The sequence below is a fragment of the Euphorbia lathyris genome, chromosome 8 (assembly GCF_963576675.1).
Source record: "Euphorbia lathyris chromosome 8, ddEupLath1.1, whole genome shotgun sequence".
Lineage (NCBI taxonomy): Eukaryota > Viridiplantae > Streptophyta > Magnoliopsida > Malpighiales > Euphorbiaceae > Euphorbia > Euphorbia lathyris.
Genome location: NC_088917.1, coordinates 51,729,630 through 51,746,545, shown reverse-complemented (window position 1 = coordinate 51,746,545; position 16,916 = coordinate 51,729,630). Strand labels below are relative to the sequence as shown.

Genomic DNA, 16,916 nt, shown 5'->3' with positions numbered 1-16,916 from the left:
ATTCCTAACTAACTCACACAAAAGCATTTAAATGCGAGAAATGCTCGCTTATTAACTAAATAATGCTAAAACCCGTCCTAAAACCGTACCCAAAGATAGGGGTTTTTGACCCCTATCAACCTCCTCGCACTTAAAACTTTACTTGTCCCCAAGTAAACTAAAAAAACTAAACCCGCAATCATAAGCAAGCTAGAAAACCTCCCGGTTTGACTAGGTGCTTGACACAATTTCGAGCATCTGTAATTACATGCATTTGGAAATACAAAGTAGAGACACGATATCCAAAAGCCGCATTTCAATTATCATAGGTCATAGTTTTAAGCAAAAGGACACATGTTCAATTAAACGAGCTTGAGGGGATCGCTAAGTAAAACACCTCACCATAGGTAGTTCACTCAATTCACACAATTTTGGTGGCTAAAGTGTTTACTCTCGGCCTATGTTCTTACTTAGGATTACGTTGATTGTGCACGTTCATCCGAGTTCCTCTACTATGCTATATGACTCCGATGATATCAAAAACAGCCTCGAATTTGGGTTGTAATGTGGTTAGAGGGTTAAAGGTACAACAAGGGTTAATAGTTCTAGCGCTAGAAAAACAAAGTTCAAATGGCTTTAGCAAATATGAAGTGACTGAGCTTTTTATTCATAAATTTTTTTTTCTTTTTCTTTGAGACGTTTTGATTTTAAGAACTGGGGAACGAAGTTCTCCCCTTTTTGTTCGTCTCTTTTCTTTTCTTTTTCTGTTTTTCTTTTCCTTTTGGATAGTAATGCTCATTCACTTCTTAGCCTTTTGGCTTGCTACTTTGATGCCATAAACAAAGATAAAGCGCTAGAAACGACAAAGACTCGATGTGAGCTTTGCAAAAACTTTGGGTTAAGTAACAAACCAAGTGATGGCTTGCAAAAATAAGGGTTAGAACGAAAGAAAAATTCTACAAACTACAAAAATACAGGCTCAAAGGGGCTTCCTAGAGTGGTTGAAAAAGAGAAAATAAGGTAAAGAAAAGGGTTAATTCTAATGAGGCTGATTCATCGTTTATCATCTCAAATCATTGCATGTAGGTTCAACACAGTATTAGGTGCAAAATCTGTGATCTTTCCACAAGTCAAAGCATTCACACAAAAATGTCAAAAAAAGAGCTTTTTGATGTTCGCTCTTAGGCTCAAATTCAACTCACAATTCTTTGGGTTTCAATTTTGTGTTTACTAGTTCTCCCCAAACTCAAATTTAATATCACATGCCTTCAATTCTTAAGTTATCTACCTAAGTAATAATTTTAGCATTTCTTCAAAAGTAGGGTCTAAATGCAAACTTTAGCTCATGCTTTTACAGATACAAGGGTTGTGTCCTACACCTAAACTAGTTGTCATGCAATCTTAGATTCGGTTCTCAGTCCTCAAGGACAAATAACGAAGTTTAGATTCGAAGGAGGTTCACGGTTTTAGGTCCTAAACATGCAAAACCTAAATAAAACCCGAAAAACGCAAAACTAAACTAGACACGACGCAACAAAAATTTAAAAATTATACAATTTTTGTAAGTTTGTATACCCCTCCTCCTCACACTAAAAATATGCAATAAGTTTCAACATTGCATCACAAACCATAAAGTACAAGTGCAAAAAGTTAGGGTGGAGAAGACAACTTACTGATTTTATCGCAATCGCCAAAAACTTGATGATTTGCGGTGCCAATTTTTTTTTGTTTTTTGTTTTTTTTTATTTATTTATTTCAGCTCCGTTCGGGGAAAAAAAATCCCGAACTGTTGCTTATCTCGGCCGAGCAGCGGGCTGGGCGGCAGTGCCCAGCGGCGGGCTGGGCGCAGTGCCCAGCAGCAGGCTGGGCGCAGTGCCCAGCGGCGTGCTGGGCGCAGTGCCCAGCGCGCTGGGCGGCAGTGCCCAGCTCGGCGAGCTGGGCCTCCTGGGGCCAAAATTTTTTTTTTTTAAACCTGAACACTTAAAAAAATAAAAATAAAATAAAATAAACGAAAACTAAACCACTAAACTAAAATATCAATGTATAATCTAAAAATAAACCTGAAAAGTTTTATTAAAACTTGGGTTGCCTCCTAAAAAGCGCTACGTTATAGTCGGTGAGCTCGACATAGAATTCCCGCCTAGGTGTATGCTGACATTCGCGTTAGGAATTCAAATTCCTGAATAAATAACCCGTACCTACAAAATGGATTAAGAGCCTCAAATAAGTTTAATGAAAGTATGAGGCCGAATTTAAACATATTATGAAAAAGTTTGGTTTGCTCCCTTTTGGATTCTCTTGGTAGGTCGAAGAGAATGAAAACTTCTGAACAAGGAGTAAATCCAAACTTTTCTAACTTTTGAGGAAAAGGTAGTTGATATACACAAGCTTCGATTTGATCATTTATTTCTATCACATGATTTAGAATTTCAGATTTTGAACCGGGGTTGCTTACCGCTTCCGGTTCCTCACTTACCTCGAGTGATGCATGTGATAGTGGACTTGGTTCTACCTTTTTGTCATTCCTCAAGGAGATGGCTTGAGCTGATTCCCTTTGTGGGATTTCTATGTTTTCCTTTATGCCTGGGAGAGCATCTCGGGATTGCTCTTGCATCTCATGGTTTATTTGAGCCAATTGGTTGCTCAAGTCCTTGCAAACCTCCTCGTTGATTGTAAGTCGGGCTGATATTCCTTTCAAAAGGGACAACACCTCATCTCGTGAGCTAGAGGGTTGTGGAGGAACTTGGCTTGCTTGTTCGTAAGGGAACATTCCCAATTCGTTTTCCCTGTGCTCATTAACAAACCTATTTGGAGGCCTCAACATGTTAGGGTTCCCGTAGGACAGATTTGAGTGTTGAGGTCTCCTCCAATCACTACCATAAAAGCTGTAAGAATTGGGATTAGAATTATACCTTTGGTGATTACCCACAAAACTTACACTTTCATTGGTGTTGAGGCTCAGTTTCGCCATCAAGATATCCATTTTCTCATTTAAGTCGGCCATTGAGGGATTGGGAGCCTCATTCTCCAGGGCATGAATGTATTGTCTTGATGGGATAGTAAACTTTTGAGCTTGCCACTCGACTTTTTCTTGCCAATTCATTGATCAGAGAATGCTGAGAAAAAGTGAAGTTCTAGCACAAAAGTTGATAAGTAAGAGTATACAGATATGAACAAGTATAGAAAAGTATAAACAAATTATATATCAACAAGTATAGACGATATAAACAAAGATATTCACAAAGGAATGCCTAAACTAACAAATCGACCTTTGGTTCGATATTGCAGAAGAAATAAATCCCCGGCAACGGCGCCAAAAACTTGATGCGCCCTCACCTAAGTTGGGATGAAGACTCACTAAGGGATAAGTGTACCCCGTCGTTATCAAGTAATAAATTTCTGGTTAAGTCCAGGTTATCGTCCACAGGATTTATTTCTGCAAGTATCGAGCTACTTGGTTTCAGGAGTTATCTAGGCTTAGGGGGTTTTGAGTTTGTTTGATTAAGTTAATCTACTCCTAGGTTGAATTATACTAATCCTAACTAAGTTATCTGATTCTAACTAAGTTATTTTATGCCTAATTAAGCTACTCTACCCCTAATTAAGTTAAACTACTCCCAATTGATCTTTCACTAGATGCAATTACCCGAAGGAACATGGTATGAACGATAATAATAAAGATAGATTGTTAGGTCTATTGAGTAAAAACCTAATCTGAGTCACTTGTATTCAAGGCGATTAACCCTACTTACCCTCTTGAGGTTCCTAGCGCGTGATTCCCTAAGGCCGAAACTAGGTCTAAGGCTCAGTAAATTGGCGCTTAATCAACTAAGAGGTTGTCAATCTCCTAGGCTCTGACTAGGTCAGATTCAGCTCGCAATATGTGCCTACTAGATTTTGGGGCTTTTGAATGAGTTAAACCAATTGAATAAAGCGTAAGACAGAGATTAGACAAATAATCATAGAACAAAATAAGAGCTAAATTATTATTAAAGGCAAAGAACAATGTCATAAGATACAATAAGCTAGGTTCGGCAACTATATCAAAGAGTACAAACAAGGAAAGATAAAAGGAGATACAAAAATCCCTTTCAATGAACCTATTTACTCTGCAGCCGACGACCTAATCTTAAGGACGAACCTTGATAATTCCTCGAGAAAAGCTTTGAAGGAGCTTCAATGGAGGTTTGAAGGATATGGAGGAGATGGAGAGGAATTACAAGGGGAAAGCTAAAGTAATTTACAAATAAATGAAAGATACTAATTTAAATTGGAAAAACTCTATTTATAGGCGTGGCTCGGCCCTCTTTTTGACCTATTTTCGTGTCCTTATGCAGGTAGGAAGTCGTGGGGTTCGTCGTGGCATCGTGGGGACGGAATTGGTCTTTTTGACCAATTCCCGCAGGTCTGCTTGCCGAGCAGCGCCCTGCTCGCCCGAGCAGGCCTCTGGTGGCCTGTTCGGCGAGAAGGCATCCTGCTCGCCCGAGCAGGCCTCTGGTGGCCTGCTCGGCGAGCAGGCATAGCCTACGGAGGCCCGCTCGTCGAGCATTCTTGCCCGGTATGCCCCCGCGTGCTTGCCGACTGCCGTCGATGCCTTTTTCGTCCGAACTTATACCTGTGCATGTACAAAAACTCCAGATAACATTAGTCCAAAGGCTAAATTGACCCGCCAATCGCTTATTTTAAGCAAACGCTTCGTTTGGTGCGACTTTTGACGGACCAATTAGCTTCAAAAGATAACGGAATTATACTATGCATGCTATTTTGGCCGTAATTGCCTAAATTGGTCATAAAAACGAGCCTAAACAACGAAAAATAAATAAAACGTTTCCAATTCCTAACTAACTCACACAAAAGCATTTAAATGCGAGAAATGCTCGCTTATTAACTAAATAATGCTAAAACCCGTCCTAAAACCGTACCCAAAGATAGGGGTTTTTGACCCCTATCAATGCCCTATCCAGAGCGGTGGTCTTTGCCTTCTTTAGCACAGGTTGGTATCCCGGTCCGCCTGCTATGACATTGATGGTCCCTTTTGCCTTCTTTCTCTGATCATCTCTTGATTTATCACCATCTCCTTTCTTGCTATCATTTTGGACGAACCTGTCTAGCTTTCCCCTTTCTATAAGCCTTTCTATCTCTCTGGCCAACTCCCAACACGCGTCTGTATCATGACCATTCCTCCTGTGGTACTTGCAATAATTTTTGGGATTTTTCCCTGTGTTGGTGTACTCCCCTCCTTTTGGTTCGGGGTATGAAATGCTCCGCTTGTGCTGGCTGTTTTCTATCCACATCAGCACTTCGCTTTTGGAGGCGTTTAATGGTGTAAACGACGGTGTGTATGCCGATTTGTTCTTAGAGCCTCTACGCCTGCCCCTGGATGACGAATCAGGATGTTTGTCCTTCTCTTTATCCCGTCTACGAGATTCTCCCTTGTCCCTTTTAGGCGGAGATACTGACTCCCTGCGGATGTCATCCACTTCCATGAAGTCCTTGCATCTTTCTATCAACTCTGCCATATCTCTGGGCTTCTTTCTGATCAAATCTTCCTGCAAGCTTTTACAGGTGGTGTTTTTCACTAGAGCTTCCACCGCCATGGAGACATCCACATCAACAATTCGTATACACAATTTGTTGAAATTGTCTACATATTCTCGAAGGGGTTCATTCGCTTTCTGTTTCAATTCAAAAAGTTTCCGCGATTTGACCACTAGAGGGATACATCCGGCAAATTTTGCACAAAACTCTCTACTCAACTGATCCCAGCTGTCTATTGAGCCTGGAGGTAAAGATTGGAACCAATCATAAGCGGGTCCGCCTAGCGTGGTGATAAACATCCGACATAATACCGCTTCACTGGCTCGGTTGAGGCTGAGCAACATGCGGTATTTCCTGGCATGGGCTTCGGGGTTGTCCACGCCCGTATAGACTGGGATATTAGGAATTTTAAAGTGCCTATCTGTTTCCTCAGCTTCGATCCACACTTGATAACTTGTGGAAAAATCCTTGATCGGAGCACTTCCCTGTGAGGCGCCGTTGGGATCGGCCGGGGACACTCCGATGCCAAAGTCAGTAATATTTCTGAGAATAAACTGTAAGCACAAAAGTAGAGAATCAGTAAGTGTACCTTTGATCCTAGGAAGCTGGGGTATTTATATAGGTTTTTGTAACCTTCAGCATTAATGGGGAAGCAGGTGAAGAATCGTGTCATTACTCATCTTTAATTGCTATCAATTCTCCATTAATCCCAGTATTTAGCATTGAAACCCTCAGAGTTGAGGTATTCGAACAGTCAAGTCTTTATTCCCCTTTAATGGCTATTAATTGCCATTTAATTGTATTTATTCCCATTCATGGATGGTAATAAAGGCGTCTTTTCGTATTCTTTGATCCGTCAAGGCGTATGTACGCTCTCCTTGAGAGCTATGGCGGGTCTCCGCTACTCGCTCTCATCGGGCGTATCTCGTTATGGCGTATCTCTCCATGGTCCACGTGGCGTGACATAATGCTAGAGACTCCTTCCTTTTCCTCATTATTTGCATATTCGCCCCTGCATTAATTATCATTAATTCCACATTAATCATGCATAAATATCTCTTTTAGAAGAAATAATGGTTTGCCATTATTTCTATTAATTTTCCCTTATTCCTTATTCAAGAATAATTTTGGTTGTTATCAACACTGTAAAGGGCGAATCCCGATTGGCAAAGGGATTATGTCTCGCATTCTCTTCATTCTGGCGGCGCACCTTGTCTCTAATTAGATCCGCTATATTCCCGGGATTTGCCCCGGGACGTCCCCTACGTGGAGATCTACTCGGAGAAGATGAAGAACTAGAATTAGATGAAGGATCCGATGGCGAACCACTTCTTCCACGTCCTCCTGGTGGAGCCTGCCTATGAGTCCCTTGATTTGGTGCAGGTGTTGCCTATCTTGACGAGGTTCCTCAACTGGCCGCTTACTTCTCCTACGTTCTGGGGGTGGAGGAGATCTACCTCGTTGGGCGGATCTACGTTTTAAGCGAGATGGAGATTTAGATCGTCCCCCGCCATTCGTGTTCCTACGCTTTTTGTGTCTCCGACCCTCTGGTCCGCCCTCTGGGGGATTAGACCTGGCATTGTTAAGAGCTCGAGACCCGCCAATGTTAATCCTTGGGTTTGCTGATCCCTCAGGAAAAGTTTGATCATTCCTCTGACTCCCCTCTGCTCTGTCAGAAAACAGTCACCGATTCAGTGGCGGGTCATCGGCTGCCATGGGAGTAATCACCGTGGAATCTGCAGGTTGGGAGTGAAAAAACGAAGAATCACGAGCGTTTGGTCCTATGGTTACATTTTGCCATTGGGATGCCGTAGGAGTTGGTGCCGTATGTCGAAGTGGGGGAATTAACATGTACGACCTTAATCGGCTTTCCATCTCAGGGCCAAACTCTCTTCCTATGGATCCCGCACATATTTCAAGAAATGAGTCAGGTGACATACTTCCCTCATCATGCACCGTAGGAGCATCAGGATCAACGTGACCAACGTTCGCAACAGGATTGGCTGATGGTGTTACTAATGGTGTTTCAATCCCTGTTGTGGGATTAGACCCTCCACTCGTCATGTCTTACAATGTGAACGAAACCCTTATTTGGTTAGGGCTCCACGTTCACCGCACCAATTGATGACTAGTGGAGAACTTCTGATTAGCTTCTGTCCCTGTGGGGGCGTCGTTGGGTTCGACGGGGGGAAGCTCCGATGCCAAAGTCAGTATAAAGAATAGAGGGATAAACTGAATTGACAAAGTAGGGTTTCCAGGATTGTGTGAATGTGTACCTTGATAGCTTGAGATGCAAGCTATATATAGTCATGTAGTTGTAACCCTCGGTAACTAGAAAGTCTCCATTAATGCTTCATTAATGGCGGTTACAGGTTTCCTTTAAGTATGTCTGTTAGCTCATTAATAGTCCATTAATTGCCTTTGAGGAATCGGCTCAGCTGCTCAGCTAGCGGATCAAAGGTTAGTGGCGGATCTCCTATAGGTTTGACTATGGATCTCGTGTGGCAGAGTCTTGGTGATCCGCCCGTAGGATGTCTTGCTTGATACGCCATTGCCTTCTTTGACCGGTTCAATACGTGGTCATTTGGGTAAATATCTTCTTTGATCCCTTAGATAATATCTCGATGTTATCAGTAACCTAATTCTATCTAACTACGGTTTAGATATAAGAGGTTATAAATACCCCTTCCTACTACATATTTCGGTCAACCTAGTCCATCCTGAGGAGAGAAAAATTTCGACCGCTACCGTAGAGGACGATATTTCCACCGTTTGCTTCCATTCAATTGATTTTATCTCTTTCTCTTTATCCTTGATCTTGTGTTGATTTGTTAGAGGCGATCTATTTTGATTGCTATTCATTGGTTGAGATTCTAACTTGTTTGATCTTGTGTTTTGTTTATGCTCGTGAACTCGGAACTAGAGTTGAGGGCACTTCGCTAGCAATAGTAGATAGTTCATGAAAAGGTATTTCCTTCTATCCTTCCTTGTATGAAATAACGCTTAACGGATCTTGGTTTAAGGAAATAGGTTAAAAATTTTATATTTCCACTGCCAAACGTTTGCCTATTTTCCTTCACATATGTTTAATCCCTCTTTAAATGAAATAACGAATAACGGATCTTGGAAAAGGGAAATAGACAAAAATAGATAAAATTTTATATTTTCGCTGCGCCTAGGCTTGTCTAATTTCCTTCACACCATTCATCTCGAACAACTCATAGAGTTTCATGTTTTGGTTCACCTTGGATTCTTTTACCTTGATGGTTCCTTCATAGGCCACCTCCAGCTTGTTCCAGATCTTCTGGGCCATTTCACAACCTGAGATCTTGTTGTATTCTACAACATCTGAAGTGCAGTAAAGCATATTGATAGCCGAAGCGTTAGTTTGTAGCTTCTTTAAATCATCATCTTTCCATTTATCCTCAGTCTTAATGACATAAGTCCTTCCTACTGTCCAGTCCTCAGAATACCTTCTTCCAAGCTTTAATCCACTAAAGCACTCTTTCACGAGTAGAGCACAAACTTTTCTACAATAGACAAAGCCTCTGTAAAGTAGCTTCCTTTATAATTTCACTCAGTTATCTATTTCTCAGCTAATTGCCTATAACTGAAGCAAACAACAGAGCTTTTGAAATACTATGAACATAAAGTAGTTCTAATATAGAGCACAATGAAGATCTAAATCATTTTTTGGACGAACACAAATATTACAATAATTGTGTATCACAAATATTACTCTATGAACACTTGGAAGTTTTGATCTCTTTTTTTCCCAGCTTATGATTTTCGCCAACTTCACAATGAGCATGTCTTTTGGTATTTATAGTAGAGACTGGATAGAAGTTCCGTTTGAATTTAAAACTAGCCGTTTGAAGGGAAACAACTCATGTCAACATCAGCTCCTAACTTCTGTGTTCTTTTGTCCAAAAGTTTTCCGCTGCAGAAGGATGAGCTCTTCTGTCTTGAGCAACACTTCTGAAATAGCAGACATGTAGTCTGCCAACTTTCTATCTTAGGCGTGCGTAGAGAGACATTGAGGGAACATGACTTCTGTAGCTTTGTACTTGTTCCCAGTTTGGAGAATATGCATGATGTGATAGGGTCAACGCCAACTGTCCGTCTCTTTTTCTTCTAGGCTTCTGATTCCTTTGGGCTTTTGCTCTTGGCTCCAGAAGTTAGGCTTTTGGGCCTTTGTATTTTATAAGGCCTTTTTTTTTTTTTGCATTGATCTAAATCTTATGTATTTAATCATTCAACAAACATGCTAGCTTAAATCAATTTTAATTTAATTCCTTGATTTGAATATTTTTAGGAATTTAATTTACTTGATTAATTTATTTTTATCAGAATAAAAAACCCTTGGAAATTGTGTTTCCACAGTTGCTTCCACTAGGGGTGTTCATCGGTCGGTTCGGTTTGATAACCGAACCAAAATAACCGAAAACCGAATAACCTTAAAAATAAAAACCGAACCTAACCGAATAACAATAAATAACTGAACCGAACCGAACTGAATAATTCGATCAGTTCAGTTCGGTTATTCGGTTTTCAAACTATTTATATAAAATAATTATTTATTTGAGATTGAAATTCATTCTGACCAGAAACTAAATTAGCTATTAACTATCTCTATTGGAGTGAAACAATAGTGTGTAACTCACTCTTGTATGAACGTAATTTAATCTGATAGATTCTAAGTAACTATTAATTAAAAAATACATATAGGTTTCTGCCTTTCAAAAGATTGTATAGGTTGATTATAAAAAAAAAAAGAAAAAAGAATATATAGGTATTTTTTCTTAGAGACTGTATTTTTTCTTAGGTATTTTATAACTTATTTAGTTTTGAAAGAATATAAGTATCTGCCCATAAAATAAAACATGAAAAAAATGATAAAATTTTATTAGTAACCATTTCCTACAATGACTATTATACTATTTTTAAAAATTATAAATTTAATTACCAAATATCTGATTGGTGATTATTTTATATTTTAAAATACAGTTATCTAAACTTCTGATTAAAATTAATTAATTTCGGTCGGTTCGGTTAATTCGGTAATTTTAGTTCAAAAACCGAACTGACCGAAATTATCGAAATATTAGAAAAAATAAAACTGAAACCGAACCTAATAGATCAAAAAACCGAACCGAAAAACCGAAATTCATCGGTTCGGTCGGTTATTTCGGTCCGGTTCGGTTTTTGAACACCCCTAGCTTCCACAGTAGAAGGTTTTTTATGACTATGAAATTATCGAGCTGCTGAAATAAGAGGATTTTTAACATATTCAATCACGCAAAGGCATCCCAAATAAGTTGCCAAAGTCCTAAACATACTACTATATATAACTCTAACCCCTAACAAGGCCTTAAATCATACGAAAAACTAAAACTTAAACCCGTAAACTCTAACAAAACCCTAAACATGCTGCGATTTTATGTTATTAGATGCAAGAAGATTGAAATTGCCTTTTTTTTTACCTTTGTCATTGAATTTGATGCAAAAATCAGTAAAAAAATCGTAGCCAAAATCGCACTAGTTTGTTCGCAGGTGTTATCGCATTGAGAGGAATCCACAGTTAGTGGTTTGAACTATATACTAGGGGTATTTCAAGAAAGTTAACAATGAAAAAGTCTAATTTAGTTAGAGGTATTGTAAATATAAACAATCATTTTTAATTTGGTCAATTTTATAATTAACTAAAAAGACAGAAAAGGGAAAAAGAGTGTATTAATAAAACAAAGGGATAAAATGTAAAAATACCTCTAACGGATACACCTATGAGCAAATTTACCTCTAACGTCTAAAATGATACAATTTTATCTTTAATGTTATCAGCCAAGAGCATTTTACCTCTAATATTGACAAATTTGGTCAATTTAAGAAATTATTCATCAAATTATCTTCTCGGTCATAAATCTTGTCACATAAACTTCATATGGGCGTCATTTTTCACTCATTGGTAACAAATTACGAACATATGATTAAACATGAAAATTTTAAAGAAAAAAGTTAAAAAATATAATATAATTTGTATGAGTTGGATATAAAAATTCAAATATTTCACCAAATTTTAAAATATGAATCTAATTCTATTATTAAATCAAAAAAATATGATTTTTTTTTTCTAATTCTAAGATATGAAATCTTATTTTACAACCACCTTAGGTACAATTGGTGCAGAATAAGGATAAAATATGTGGTGTTTGGTTAGGCCTATTTAGAGTAGAGAATGAGAATCATAATAATTAATTACCTTTGTGATGTTTGGTTTTATAAAATTTAATGTAGGAATAGAACCATATTTATTTACCCCACTATGTGAATCAACCACTCCCTCTTCCTTCCCCTTCAATCAAATATGATTCCCATTCCCTTATTAAATTTAATTAAAAAAAATAAAAAAATAAAATAAAACCCACGTTTCTATGCTTTAACTGCCTATACATAAAAAAAAACTAACCACCCCCACATATATTCTACCGTATATTATGATATATTATATTCGTTTATATAATATAATCTAATATATTGTTAGAATAATAATTCTAAAAATATAGTATAATAATATAATCTTTCAAGGATCATATCCTTACTTAAAAAAAACAAAGTAAGAATTACTTTGTTGTTGGATTTACCCTTTATTATAATGGGAATAGATCTGAACCATTCAATATCTTGTAAACGTTTTTGAGGAATTTAACTTATTGACTTACTGTTCTGGTTACCTTCTTTTCTCCAATTTTATTCACACAAAAGTAGACATCGTTCTGTACTCCTCCTTAACTCCTTCCGTAATTCTTCGATCTTCATCAACTGCTCTTCTCAACTCTTTCTGGTCTCCATCGAATTTTCTTTCCATATCTATTTCATTGACTCCCTCTCCTCAACCCAACTGACCTCCATCTTCTAAATTTAACTCCACCACCAAACTCATCCATCTTGAAATTCTTTTTATTTTGTATGAATCTTGTTGGGTTTAGCTTCTATTTTGAAATTGATCCTCCAACTCGTAATTCAATCGGATCTTTTGGGCTTCCATAATTCTGGTAAGTTTCCTTTCCAATTTTAAATCTAGATTCGATAATTTATGATTGAAATTCTTCTTCTTTTGTTTGAACCTAGTTAGGATTAGCTTTCCTAAAGAATCTTTTGCCAATTGAAATTGATGCTCGAAATCTTTGAATTGGAGAGTTATCTAGAGATTGAAGGATGCCTGTTCATGGGCTTCATCAAACAAGTATCTATGCTATCTTACTTGAACTCGCCTCTGTGAAGCCAGATTGTATCGATGGAATTGTTTGGCCCTTTCATAATTCTGGTAAGTTTTTAATCCCTTTATCTAATTAAGATACCTTGGTTATTTTACTGCAATTTTGAGTTTGCTATAGTAATGAGCAGTTGAATGATTTTTATGTATTGATCTAATATTGTGTTGTGAAAAACAGGAATGTGGAATCAAAAGTCCTCTGTTGATTTTTAAAACTCAATTGTTATGAAACCGTCTTTGAATCCTACTTGACTACCTATGCTAAATCAGTTTGCAATATGTTTAAGCTTAATTAAATGCATTAGTAGTTGCCAGCACACATCCTAATTTTTTGTTGTATGATGGTGCTTCTCATTTATACTGTCAGTTGAACGTACCAAATTCACACCATATTTATGTACTTTTGTTATCAAATTCATACTAGTGTTCCTCAGATTGAACTTCATCTTGAGCACAAAGTTTTCACTTGTAACCTTACTTCTATTTGAAGGGGGCAATTATAAACTAAAAGAAGAAGAAGCTGAACCTTTTAATTTCTGTGTTATGAGGTTAACTCTCTTTGACTGAGTTGTTATTAACTCCTAGCAGAATAGTTAAAGGAAATAATACCCTAACAAACAAGAAAATTCAAGCTATTGACAGAATCATGTGTAATGGTTCATAGAAAAATATAGCGTTGCTAATTTGACACAAAAATTTAAATTACAAGTTATTTTTTCAAATTAATGATGTGTAGCAAGTGTTCAATTTGACAAGTTGTTAGACATGCGGAGAACTGGAACGTGTCCGCACTTGAAGCAGTAGGCCAAATATTCACCCCTAGCTTTGGAAGACCAAATGCTAGAACTTAATCAAAATTCTGAAACTCTGAGGGTATTATAAGGTTCTCCATAGGGCCTGGTGAAACTATGTTTGTGGTTAGCTTAGTTCTTCTAGTTATATTTATGTGGTTAGCTTAGTTGTAGTTATAGACTGAATATGAATAGTAACTAATTAAGGTAGTTGCTTATTTGTTTTTTCTTTTCTACTTTTTACAATGCTTTACTATAATTATAAAGGGCATGAAGCATAGGATTAACATGATGGTAGTTTATACCCAAAAATAAATTACTTTAATATTAGTGTTTGAGAATTGTTTAAGCATGATGATGATACTATACGAGGAATAGCGTATGGGCATGCATGATTATAATAATTTTTTGCTACTGGAATAATGAATCACGACAAAAAAAACAGGCTTTTAACAACACTTTTGTAACAACAGCTTTATAAACTGTCTCATGGATCAACTAAAAAAGCCCAGAATATTAATTGGCCCTGACTAATATAAATCCACAGGTTATATAGGCGTCGTAATCCCTAATCCATAACACATTCTTAACTTCATATCTCCTGTATCGCAGTCCCAAATTGTTAGTTCGCCAAACTTCCGATCACCGTTCGTTAAACTTACCTTTCGCTTTTCTCCGTTGGCCTTTCACTGTTCTCTGTTCGCCTGTCGCGGTCGAAGTTTTCTAATGGGTTTCCTTTTGTTCCTCAATACTCAGTCTCAGTCTCTGTCGTTCTTGTTTAACACTGCTTCTGGCTTAGACATTTCTTACTGAAACAGGATCAAAACCACTTCCAACTGATTCAACAAAAGGTAAATAGTAGCAACAATGGTCTAATGTAGTTGAAGTTAGATAAGGTTCTACATTAATATTATATTTTGTAAAGTCGCACAAGCAAATACCTATATTTTCTTCCAATCATATTGATGATAAGGAAATCCGATTTTGATAAGGAATTGCCTAGTTTCACAAGCTTAACTAAACAGCATATATACTGTCTCTGCAGGTTGTAATGGTTGATTTTTTCATGGCTGATCAAATGTGCAGTCAGGGAGCTTCAATTTTAAAATAATTTCATACTATATACATATATGTGCAAGGCTTTTTTTTCCAGTGAAAATACCCTCAATTTACAAATTTATGGTGTTTCCTTGGTGCATAATGTGATGAAATTAGTTTCTGATGTTGAAGTGAATTAATTTTGATGTTGAAGTGAATTAATGATTAGAAAATGTTCACTGTGCATGAAGAATATGCTTAATGGTGCTATGCTCTACTTACATTAACACTAGACTAAAGTATTGCCCTTTTAATGCAAGAATATCTAACTATATATTTTAAGCTGAAAGATTTCCTAAGAGTCCTTGTAGATCTCTCTGTCATGAATGTGTTCTTTTTTTGTATGAGTAGATATTACTGCATTCAACACTACAAGAGTTTGATATGTGAAATATTGCCGACATGCAAATGTGAAAAAATATTTCCACTATTGGTTGAAGTTCAAATGCAGCATATGAATCTGAAAATTATGTTAACAGAGGAATTTAGATTTATCATGTCCTCTTTTTAATTTCTTTATTCTCTCATGCATACTGCTATAACATGGCTAAGCACATATGCAAGCATAAACATGGTAATGTACACTGTTTTCTCTTATGGGTTCTCTTTTATTTTCCAAATTACTAACATGGAGATTATCAATTCTAGGTCACGGTTACTATGATAAGCTTGTGGTTCCAATAATTGAAAATACTGCCAATGAAAGGGAACTCAGAATTATCAAGGAGGTAAATTAACTCCCAAATTTTCCTCTTGTTTCTATTAATTCACAAGTCTATTGGAAATTTAGCTTATATTGTTGTAAGTTGTGATACTTCATCCCTTTACAAATCATTTGATGTTCTTTATTTTTGAAATAAGCAAAGTTCTTTGACACGTGTCTTTATTTTACAGCTTAATATCAATGTGTTAAGCTAAGCTATGTTAAAAGAAACAGTAATTTTTTATGGTTATTTAATTTCTTAAGAATCATATATTGAATTATTAATAGAAAAACACATGTTTACAAATTAAAGGTTCATTTGAGTGATAAAGGTTCAAGTCGTATGAGCTAGGGCTTAAAGCATTATTTGACCCCTGATCTTTTCAAAATTTTGGCATATGGCCTCTGACCTATTATTTGGTTACATTTGACCCTTGACCTATCCCAATTGGTGAAATTTCAACTAATTTGTATGAATACTTAACGGAATTATTATCTCATTGACAAATAACGATATTTTGACACTTGAACTTGACATGTGATATTTCTTAAAGTTTTTTTGCCATATTATGTGCAAATAATTAATTAGATTAAAAAATAAAAAAATAAAAAACAAATTCTAAACTAAAATCTATTAAGTTCAAGTGTCAAAATATTGTTACTTATCACTACGATAATGATTCAGTTAAATTTTAATACAAATTGGGTGAAATTTCACCAATTGGGATAGATCAATGGCCAAATGTAACCAAATAATAGGTCAGGGGCCAAATAATGCTTTAAACCTATAAGCTAGATATCTAAAGTTAGTAAAGATAACAAACTTAAATTGAAGAGAACCCATTTAAAAACTGCTTGAACAACCTCAACTAATTAATTGGATTAAAAAGATGTATAACGTGCACCTTCTTAATGAGTCTCTCAAAAGCTTGAGTACCATGTTGTTTCATATATGCCAGGAGAAGATGCATGCTCCTATTCTACTTTGCTGTAAACACATATTTTGTGAAGATTGTGTATCAGAATGATTAGTTAATGACATTCTGATTTCAGGTTTGAAAGAGAGAGAATGTGCCCGTTGTGCAGGGCGTTGGTGAAACCTGCAGATCTGAGATCATTTGGTGATGGATCAACCACTTTATTCTTCCAGATATTTTAAATTTTTCTACAGTAAAAATTGAAAGAATTCTAACACAGACCCACACGGACAGGCGGACACTTGGTGAGATGTGGTGCACAGGTAAAATGTGAATTAACCAAGGAAATGAAAACAGTACAGTACAGTACAAATAGATGATGAATAAGCATGTTGTGGTCCTTTTACGAAGAGAAAAAGGTCGAATGTATCTCTCAAGACAAATAGGTATTTGTAGTTTTTAAATAGATTGTTGATTGTACTAAGAGTTTTTGAATGACAACATATGGTTATAGTTTATTTGCTACCAATGAACATGTATTATAATCTCAAAAGAATCAATTTTTATTATTATTGACCAGCAATTCAGTTTCGTCGTAACATATGAGATGACCTTAG

General features: G+C 36.7%; 1 long non-coding RNA gene across 1 annotated transcript; it reads left to right on the top strand.

Moving 5' to 3' along the window:
* The first annotated feature begins 12,312 nt into the window (after positions 1 to 12,312).
* Positions 12,313 to 16,737, top strand: LOC136204260 (uncharacterized). The gene is made up of 4 exons (XR_010675106.1): positions 12,313 to 12,569; positions 12,646 to 12,841; positions 15,328 to 15,407; positions 16,436 to 16,737. It is a non-coding gene; the product is annotated as an uncharacterized lncRNA (long non-coding RNA).
* Positions 16,738 to 16,916: the final 179 nt, after the last annotated feature.